Genomic DNA, 11,038 nt, shown 5'->3' on the forward strand with positions numbered 1-11,038 from the left:
AAATGTGGTGTATCTATTCATTGAATAATTTGCACCTGTTAAAGGGAATAAAAGGGGATAAATGAGGATCTTTATAGACCATTATGGAGCAACTTGTACAATATAAGTTAAGTGAAGAAGGAATGGTGAAAAAAGAAAAGTATATATAGTATGCTACTATTTATCTAAGTATCTAAGAAGGGGTAGATATAAATATTACATATCATATGTGTGTTTATAAAATTGCACACATACAGAAACATATATATATATTGCTTATACTTTAGAAATTATAAGGATAAATACCTTTGTTTAGTTACCATAGAAAGTGATTGATGAAGTAGAGAAAACAAAAACAGAAGCTAGAAATTCTATAAATATCATTTACCCAGGAACCATGTAAATTCTCAACATACTTTTTTAAAGCAACATTAAATCAAAATTTAAAAAACAAATTCCTAAAAATTGAAGGGAAAATGAAACAAATGAACTTCATTCAATACAGCTGACAACAAAACCACCAAGAAGAACACAAGTGATCTTAAAACATCATTTGACTCTATGTCCCTAGTGAGATAGAGCCTGAGGACCAAAAAATAACTTCAAAAAATCTTAGATTGTTTTCAAAAAGCGTATGATTAGCAATGATATTGATACTATTCTTCTAAAATGTATAGTAAAGCAAATAACAATTTTATTAACCAAGATTTTTAGGTAGAAGAAAGAAAATATGCAAATATAAAATCAAAGAACTTTAATTTTTATAATCCACAATACTAAATTCAAATTCAAAATATTAGTATGAACTCATAATGAATTTTCTCTTAAGTATTATTTTCAATTCTAACCACTGAAAGAATCTAAAAATAATGACCAACTCTTAAACAAAGGGAAACCTTAAAGCTAGCTAATGATTTTTAAATATGATTACAAAATAATATTTAATGGAACTAGCCTCCCTGGAAAAATTGCTGACTATAAGTCTGGGGCATAAAATATACAAGATGTACTTAGAACATCTGTCATGCCAGACAATAAGGAAGTTACCAAAAACTGGAGTTGTATCAAAACATTCAGAACCAGCAACAGAGGCTCTTCCTGACAAAAGATGGAAAAATTTGAGAGAACCAGTAAGAATAATGACTTCAATAAACTTAAGCACATCAAATATATTAAAACCTATGAGGTCACAATAGTACTTAAATACTCATTGACCACCTTCAGAGGATGGCAAGGAACCAACTTACTATCCTGAAAACGTGAAAACATAGGGCAAGAATCAAGGATGTGACCTGTTCTTGCTGTATGAACTGTATCTCTACGTAACCAAATTGTTTTTAAGGAAAGCTTTCTTTTCGTGGAACTCTTCTAGCTAATAATGAAGGAATGATAGAATTAGAATATTACCCTTTTGCAATCCCTACCAAAATAAAGGTTTATTAAATAGGCAAAGATCCATTATTAATATTAATTATTAATGACTGCTGTGTCGCAAATGGCCTGAACACTATGTGGTTCCTGAGAGAAGTATGCTATACTACTTACAAGGGATTCCTAAAGAAAAAAATTAGGCTTGAATCAGACCAAACTTCTGTTTCTAGTGTCTAGAATTTATAGGAAATTCTGGTCAGAGAAATAGGTTACAGATAAAATGATACTCCATGGTTATACTCAGCAAAATACAAACTGTGAGAAATTGCAGGACAAATGACTCCCTTTCTTCCATATATAAACCCAACGGGGGGGGGAATGGAGAAGAAGAAGCCTGTATGTTCAAAGAAATTTAAGAGAATGTTGAAATCCTGATTGAAATAAACAAGCTCTTAATATAATAAAAAAGAAAAAATAGTACAATGAGGGAAATTCAAATTGTCTATTTTTAAGTGTGAATGGTTATGAGGTTTCATTTTTTTAGTTCTTATCAGTTACACACACATATGTATGGACGAAATCATTTAGATTTGCCTCAAAAGAATCCATCTGGGCTGTGAGGAAGGGATAGTGCTGTACAAGGGGAAGAAGTGTGGAAGAAACAGGACTGGGCATGAGCTAAGAATTCTCCAAGCTCAGGTTCATGCATTCATTGCATTATTCTCTCTACTTTTATGTTTTAAATTTTCTACTAAAAAATGTTAAAGTGAAAAAACTCAAGTCACACACACCCTGACTTTCCTTACCTTTCTCTTGTTTTTGAGCAGAAGTTCTGGGTCAAAGCGTGATTTTTGTAGAATACTACTTGGTTAAGGATAGTCATGAACACATTCTAATCAGAAAGCGGCCCAGGAAGACACCATTCAACTCTAATATCATGTGCTGAGTCCTCTTATTTCACATTCTGAATCTGGCCTTACAGAGCATGTGAAAGAAGATTCCTGAATCAGAGGTAAATTTGAAGGTCAAAGTACTAAAATGAGTATTAAAACATGGGAACCATTCTACTGTATTAGCATCTAAATCAAGAAAAACCTCCCACCTGAGCTGAGATTCAGGTCCAGGCGGGTGCAGACACAGATGCCAATGACTTGGAAGTGAGGGGAAAGGCCAGGAATGGGGCAGACTGCCCACTTGAGACTAAGCCTCAGGAATTCACAGGAATTGAGGGGATGTCTATAGCCTTTCACAGCATGATCTGTGGTTTAGAGAGTATTGTCTGAATCTCCAATGGTCAGGGAAATCTGAGCTGATGATGGGTTTAACAAGCAATTATTTTACCTATTATTTATAAATTATTCCAGACCATGCCCTAAGCATTTTATATTAATTGCCTTATTGAACCCTTTCCCCTAACCACGACATAGATATTGCCACCACATTTTGACAGATAGGGAGGTTCAGAGTAACTTATTCAGGTTCCCACAGTTGGTAAGTGACCTAGCTTGTCCTCCAAGCTAGGGTCTTCTGGCTGCAAAACCCTTTCTCTGCTGTCTGGGTTTGGTGGGCAATGGAGCAGCATTTTGTGGACACCTATGGTTTGTATCACTGCAGGTAAAAATTTTTACACAGAGGTAAATATTCTAAAGTTACAATAAAGGCAACAGCATCATCCAGGAAAATCAGTGTGTCCAGAAGACAGATCACGCCTCAGTCATTTACCTAGGCAGCAAATCCAGGACAAAAGTGTTCAGATAGCCTAGTAGGTGCTGTGGGAAATGAAAAATAAGAAAGTGTATTTCCCAGCTCCTTTTCCCCCATCACTTTATATCAGTTTTAAATAGATCATGAAGAATATTTTAGACAAATGCAGCCCCTTTTCTCCTGTGGCAAGCAATGCAATAAAAGCTAATTGATTTAGCATCCTATTGATTAGAAAGCAGTGATACAATACAATGAGAATTGATGACCACAAACATCCCCCAATGGCAGCAAGCTCTCCAAGAGAGTTTTATGACTCACCATCACAATGCAATTATATTCCAAAGGGGCAGGCGTAAATGTGCCTTATTGAATTAAATTTATCTAACACTGTTCAGCCCCACATGGTTATGTGATCTCTGTAGAACCAGGATATTTGATTACCCAGGGTAACACATTCCCTGACCACGGGGGCTTTTCCGCCATTGAATCAGATAAATATGACCCATTGTATTGTATGTATTTACTTCATCACATAACAATTGTGGAGAGGATAGACTGAACTAGAAAATATATGATAGAATGATCTGAAGATGATCCTTTCATAGCATATCATTTCTAGGGAGAAATTAAGCCCTACAACTTGGGAGCCTATAGTGATTCCTCAGTGCATTTGATCAGGTCTTCAGCATATAGGCATTACATGTAAGAAACAACATACATAAAAGGCCCGGATATGCCCAGTAACTGGTAGGAGCTCCTAAGTGGCAGCTATTATCTAATTATCATTAGAAATTATTATTATTACATTGTTATTAATTAATATTATTAAGTTTATATATTGTATTATTATAATAATTTATATTATAACTATGTCATGATGTTTTCCTTGTAGGTACTTAAAATAGAAGTGGGTTGGTAAAACTGGCTTGTGTTATCTTTTGTCTTAGTGTGTATATCTTTGGTCTTAGTCTAACACTCACTTAAACACAGTGCAATCTAATAATCACCATACTATTCTTCCATTCTATGCTTTTAATTTATACCAAATAAGCAAACAAATGAAAAGCAGGCATGAGACAAAAAAGGCTATTTCGCAAATGCAAAATCTTTTTGGGAAAAGACCTGTGAGCCCAATTGTCAAGGGAAGATCCTTAGCCTAGAGAAGGCAGTAGAAAATTCTGATGTTTTCATTGTCTCTCCCTCCAGAGAAATAGAACCAATAGGAAGTGTGCGTATGTGCAGAGAGAGGTATTTTAAGGAATTGGCTCATGTGGTTATGTAGGCTGGCAAGTCCAAAATCTGCAGAATAGGCTGGCAGCCTGGAGACCCAGGAAAAGTCAATGTTATAGTTTAAGCCCAAAGGCCAGCTCCCCACTGCTGAATTCTCTCTTGCTGGGGGAGGCATTCTTTTGTTCTACTGAGGACTTCATCTGACTAGATAAGGCCCACCCCTATGGGGCAGAGCAGTCTGCTTCATTCCTAGTGCACTGATTAAAATGTTAATCTCATCCAAAAATACCCTCACAGAAATATCCAGAATTATGTTTGACTATACATCTGGACACCATGGCCCAAGTTGACATATAAATTAACCATCACAATCTCTCTCCTACACACACACACACACACACACAGACTTGAGAAAGGTTCATGACAACGACAGAAAGGAAGCATCCAGATGCTGATGCCAAGCACCAAGGGGACCTTGGGACCCACCAAGGAGGCCACACAGCTAATGAGAAGAATGCTGAGCATCACTGCATCAGTTCTAAGCTGGGACTTTATCTCTTCTTGTTTAATAAGAAAAAGAATCCATTGATTCTAAACCTGGCATTATTTATCTAAGATGCTGTTTTTAAAACCTCTTTTCGGTTAAGTGACCTGCCTCAGGACTCATTGGCTAAGACATAGGGGAAAAAAATCTCCATTTGAACACAGATCATCAAATACCCCTGTGATTTCTTTTCATACTGCCCCACAGTTTAGGAAAACAAGGTCAGAAAAGTCTGTACCAGAGGAAATCTGTGATGGTGAATGTGTCTAGCTGCAGGTTGTTCCATGAGTCCATCTTGTTCAGGGAACTGTGGCTCAGGTTCCCACATCTGGGAACCTTCCCTTCTAAAGAGATTTGGGGATGCTTTTGGGAAGAAGACAAGTCCACATTTCCCAATCCACCATGCTCTCTGGATAGTCATCATTTGTTGAAGATTCTTACTAAGGCCCAGGGAAGGTGCTGCAGGGCCATCTACCAGGCCTCTGGTCTCGCCAGTGCTCCGCTTAGGCTAACGGTTACTTGTAGTTTGAGGCAGAGCTATTTCAAAGAGCCACTGACATGCAGGCAGCTGTTGCTAAGACTGCTCTTTGGTATCTAGCTGGCCCCTTCAGCACCCTGACTGACCCACTTAAAGGTTCCTCTTGAAAGACCATGTCCTTGGCTCGTGGTAAAAACTGCCTTTGTTCAGGGGTGGGTGTTCACCATCTGGAAAACAGACAGACGGTGATTGTTATAGAAGCCGTCTGCTATTTGCTTTTAAAGTTTGTGTTGGGATTTGGTCTGGAAAGGTAGTCTATCCCCTTTCTTCCTGTGCCATCCTCCCCCCACCCCCAAAATTTGTATATCAAATGGTAAAGAGAACCCCTATTCCTTCTTTATTTCACTATCTGGCCTTCAGTAGGACCAGGAGCCTGATAAGCAGGAGAGAGGCTAAATCTGTCAGAGTCACGTGCAGCTAGATCTACAGTCCCCGACCCCAGTGCCCATTTCCCCTGTGCTCTGCTGCTTCTTTTAGGTCAGAGTAAGTTTTAGTTTCTTTCAAGATTGCTTCCATTTTATCAGAAATTAAAACCTTACAGGCTGGGTGCCTATAGTTGAGCGGCCAGGGCACCAACCACATACACTGGAGCTGGTAAGTTCGAACCCAGCCCAGGCCTGCCAAACAACAATGACAACTACAAAAAAAAAATAGCTGGTGTTGTGATGGGCACCTGTAGTCCCAGCTACTTAGGAGGCTGAGGCAAGAGAATTGCTTAAGCCCAAGAGTTTGAGGTTGCTGTGAGCTGTGACAACACAGCACTGTACCAAGGGCAACATAGTGAGACTGTGTCTCAAAAAAAAAAGAAAAGAAAAGAAAAGAAAACCTTACATTAAGTACTAATTTGTTTTCTCATCTTAATGAATGAGTTGAAAGAAAGCCAAAGTGATATTTGGGTTTTCTGGTTTTCATTTTGGGGGAAGAGTTTGGTCGTTTTTTTGTTTTGTTTTGTTTTTTAACTCGGGGCATTCCTAAGATCATACCACAGAGATAATCTCATTCTGGTAGGCAAACAGTGTGTTCTAAGGTGAATAGAAATTTTACAGAGGCTTTAAAAATGTCATTCCAATGCCTTACACAGTCCTCCTAATGTTACCTCCAATCCTGTGACCTCATCTTCACATGAGTCCTGTGATATAACACCTCTAAGCCTCCACTTTTCTCTCAGCTATGAAATGGAGCCAGTATCTGTTTCTTGGAGTTGTAAGACATCACCAAAATAGTAAAGAGAAATATCAAACACAAAGCCAGATACAAGGATGGAAAAATAAGTTATAATCCCCGTGAATCCCCCAGTCTGAGTTCTACCAGTCACATGACTTTGGATATGCTTAATTCTTCTAGGTTCTGTTTCCTGGAACCTGTGTCTAGATGTAAAGGGTCCTGCTGAGTCTGGCTGTCTATGATTCCAAGATGTCTTCTGTCCCCCCAACCCCACCGAGGCTGGAAATCAGATCTGACTGAGGCTTCTGCCAGTGGATGTTTGCACCCATACTCACATCGACTATCGCCAGGACATCTGAACCAAGTTAAATGTGCCAGTTACTCACAGAGCAAGTAATTGCACAAGTTTCAAACTGCCTCCTTTAAAATGAGTGTTGGGCTGAAGAAACTCAACTTGGAAAAGAAAGAGGAAACCCGGTTTTGCCATTAAGTTTTCTTAATAATCTAAAATTGGCAGAGCTAAGGGATCCCCCAAGCAGTGGAAATATCTTATGCATTCTTCCAACACTAGCATGCTCCAGCCCAGAATAAGGGTACTACCACCTCTCTAGCCATTGTCACCCCATTTTCTTGGAAACTAAACCAAAGAGAAACCAAACTTTCTTAATAAATAATAAGATGCCAAAGGAATAAAATTGTGATTATACAAGAGCCCCTACTTATTAAATAGTTATCATAGATCTAAGTACAACCATTTAGACATTTAACCCCCCACAACAATCATATAGTAGGTAGCTATTTATGAGGTAGGTTTTTATTATTGTTGGGACAGAGTCTTACTCTGTTACCCTGAATAGAGTGCTATGGCATCACAGCTCACAGCAAACCTCAAACTCTTGGGCTCAAGTGACCCTGTTGCCTCAGCCTCCCAAGTAGCTGGGACTACAGACACCCACCATAATACCCAGCTAGTTTTTTTTCTTCTATTTTTATTTACTTATTTATTTTTTTAGAGACAGAGTCTCACTTTGTCACCCTTGGTAGAGTGCCATGGCATCACAGCTCACAGCAACCTCCAGCTCTTGGGCTTAGGCGAGTCTCTTGCCTCAGCCTCCCGAGTAGCTGGGACTACAGGCACCTGCCACAATACTTGGCTATTTTCTTTTTGTCGCAGTTTGGCTGGGGCTGGGTTCGAACCTGCCACCCTTGGTATATGGAGCCAGCACTCTACTCACTGAGCCACAGGCGCCACCCTCTTCTATTTTTACTAGAGACTGGGTCTCACTATTGCTCAGCTGGTCTTGAACTCCTGAGCTCAAGCAATCTACCCACTTCAGCCTCCCAGAGTGCTAGGATTATAGGCATGAGCCACTGCGCCTGGCCTTAGAAGTTGGTGTCTTAAATTATCCTCATTTTATATATGAGGCAACTGAAACAGAAGTGAACTGATGTGTCCCAGAGTGCTTGTTTCTCACCACCACATTGTGTTACCAGTGATGACAGCTTATACTTAGTACCTGCAGTACAGTGGACACTCGACCAATAACTGGAAGGAGGAAACTGCTCATCTAAAGAAAAACAAAAACAAAAAACAACATCCTGATGTTCTTACTTTAGGGAAGCAAATTCATCAAAGAAACATGGTGTTTTTATTCATCCCAGTAGTTATCAACCCTAGTAACACATTAGATCCACCCAGGAATCTTGCGAAAAATACCAATATCCAAAGTCTACCCCAGTCCTGGGTGTAGAACTCAGGAATAAGTAATTTTTAAAACTCTGCAATTTTAAACTCTGACTCTGATTCCCAGGCAGACTGAGAATCACTGCTTTACTTTAGTCAAACGTACTCAGGATTTTCAGTTGTGAACACAATTGGGAAGGAAAAATTATCAACAAAGAAAAATAAGTGTTCTACATAATATAGTTACAAGAATTTGGAGTCTTCTTCAAATAGGAAAAAGAGCTGGGGGCCCTAGAACAAAGAGAAAAACATCTGGAAAGAGATCTGGACAGTCCAGGAGGAGAGACTGGAAATCGAACAAATGGACTCTGGGCAAGACCCTGAGGGAAGGTGGTGAGGTGAACTGCAAACCACTGATGTGATACTGCACTCCTCCTGCATCTGTGCCTTTTGCAACATGACTTTGCAACTCCTATTCAAAGGTGGAGTCTACACATATTTCCCCTCCCCTTGAACATGGACTGATGCTATGACTTGCTCTGGCCAAGAGAATGCATGGGGTCCCAGTTCAAGCCCAGGTCTCAGAGACCATGTATATCCCACCAGCTCTCCATGCCAGCAAGGCCAGGCTGATCTGCTTCATGTTGATGGACCTCGTGGACCAGAACCCAAGTGTCCCAGCCAAGACCCTAAATGTATGAGAAAATCCCAACATGCCCAGAAAATTACCCATATAGTTCATGAAGACCCACATGAAAATCCAGCTGAAACCAGAAGAGCCACCTAGCTGAACCCAAATTGCTAAGACACAGAATGGTGATCACTAAGTTTGGGGATGATTTAGGATGATTATGTAGAATTAGCTAATTGAAATAAATGACCAGTAAGATGACCAGTGAAATGGCTGAGACTATAGAAGGGTAATGTCTAATACTCGGCTTTACGCAGTTGTCTACTCTATGCTGTAAGCCAGAGGAGGCTTGAAAATTCTGCAGAAGCAAGAGATCAGAGTGAGAGGTCATCAGAGGAAGAACAAAATGCCCCAAAGAATTCTGAGAGCGGGAAGGGAGGGGAGATGGGACAGGCCAGAGTACATGGAATGGGCCTGAGGTAAGTCTGCCAGGATATTAAAGGAAGGAGCGGCTCTATCGGGCTGGTGGGCTCAGAACCACCCTGCAGCAGCCCTGAGTACGCGGGTGTTATGCCATTCCCTCCTCACATCAGTGTAACGCGGAGGTATTTATTACCCTCATTTTATAACCCAAGGATTAGGAAGGTTAAATAACCTTCCCAAGATGACTCAATGAGGAAAAGACAGAGCCAGGTTTGTCTGACTCAAGTTCTTAGAAAATATTTAATTAGGTGAATTCTGAACACTTATTCCTGAAACTCCAAGCTCCCTGGCCTCCCACTGCATCCTGGCCTTATGTGAAACCGGAATAAAGTTATCCCGACAGTCTAGATCCAAATACTGTCATCCCAACCTGCCATCTGGGACTTTTTGCTCCAAAAAACAATCCTATTGGTTCCCTCAATCCCCCGATTTCAAAAAATTCAGTGTTTCAGTGTGCCGGTGGCCACTCTGTCCCTCCCTCACCTGGTAGGCCTCAGATCAGGAGTGAAGAACCAGCTCGGGGGGTCACACTAACACCTCCCACCACACACTCCAGTAACCAAATTCCTGCTCCCCAGAACCTGTGCTTGACTCCAAAGGTCAGATCATGCCTCTATGTATAGGAGAGAAAAACAAGACGTGCCCAGGGTCACAGCAAACACTGGGAACTGGGAAGAACCCACCCCACAGCTCCTATCCCTGTTCCTCTCTCTGCCACTGTAGGGTCAAACTCATCTGCGTATGCTGGAAATTTCCCCCTTCAAAATTATGTTTTTGAGGGGGAGAAAAAAACCTGTTACCTGATTTCTCTTTCAAATTCCAAGAGAATAAACAGGCTTGATTTTACCTCCCCAGGTCTTCACAGGGTGGGAAAGCATGATTAAACTCATTATTCCCCATCTGCTCAGTTTTGCCATCCACATCTTTGCACAGCTCACAAATACTCTCAGAGCTTCAGGGCCAGGAAGGACCCTGAGCTGGGACTTTCCCTCACCCTGGCAGAGCATTTAATCATTACCCAGGCAGAGCTCCTCCCCTGGGACATCAGTCAGGACAAATAAAAATTAATTGAATGTGAAGTCCTTCTCTCATGCTGAGTGAAAACCCAGTTTGGAGCCTCCCAGAATCCGGAAGAGCTTTTGTGATAATGAATCACGTATTTTATGGGAGTGTGGTTATGGAGATAATTTGGTCAGGCTCCCCAGCTTTCAGGATGTGAGTGGGAGTCTCCTGGCAGTGACTCACAGATGCGGGCCTCACACCCTTCTCTGTGGAGGTCGTGACCTTCATCCATTAGCCTCTGTCACCCGGGGAAGACTTAGTTGTCAGAGCCGCCTCTCCTGGGGCCTGCAGGAGTCAGGTCCCCACCCTACAGTTTACAGCTCCATCTCTGAGCTGTGGTTTACTCCACCCCTGACGGTGCCCGAGCTGCTGACTACCTTAAAAGGTCCCTTCAGAGTCATCCCACACACTTCCTGTTGCTAACAAGTGAGTCTAAACTTATCATGGCTGCTTGCAATATAATTAAAAATTAGAGCTAGCAGGGTCACCTTTCAGCGGGCCATTAGGCCCCCAGTGACCAGACACTCACCTTCTATAAGGCGCTCACATCCAGTGAACAGGGTGAGAGTGGGGAGCAAGGGGCAGAAAACCTGGACCCCAAAGGGTGAGTTTGAACGCTGCCCATCACCCTCCAGCTGAGCGTCCTTG

General features: G+C 41.1%; 1 protein-coding gene across 3 annotated transcripts in view; it reads right to left on the bottom strand.

Moving 5' to 3' along the window:
• Positions 1-10,286, bottom strand: part of CDH17 (cadherin 17) — a 114,562-nt gene extending 104,276 nt beyond the window's left edge. Inside the window, exons 1-2 of one of the 3 annotated variants that reach the window (XM_053559004.1) lie at positions 10,129-10,284; positions 8,048-8,098 (exon numbers count right to left, since the gene is read on the bottom strand). The gene's annotated coding sequence lies outside the window, so the exon portion shown is untranslated. Of the gene's footprint in view, positions 1-8,047; positions 8,099-10,128 lie in introns of all 3 variants that reach the window. The other 2 variants (XM_053559005.1, XM_053559001.1) reach the window with 2 other exon arrangements.
• Positions 10,287-11,038: the final 752 nt, after the last annotated feature.

This window comes from Nycticebus coucang, chromosome 13 (assembly GCF_027406575.1).
Source record: "Nycticebus coucang isolate mNycCou1 chromosome 13, mNycCou1.pri, whole genome shotgun sequence".
In the NCBI taxonomy this organism is placed as follows: domain Eukaryota; kingdom Metazoa; phylum Chordata; class Mammalia; order Primates; family Lorisidae; genus Nycticebus; species Nycticebus coucang.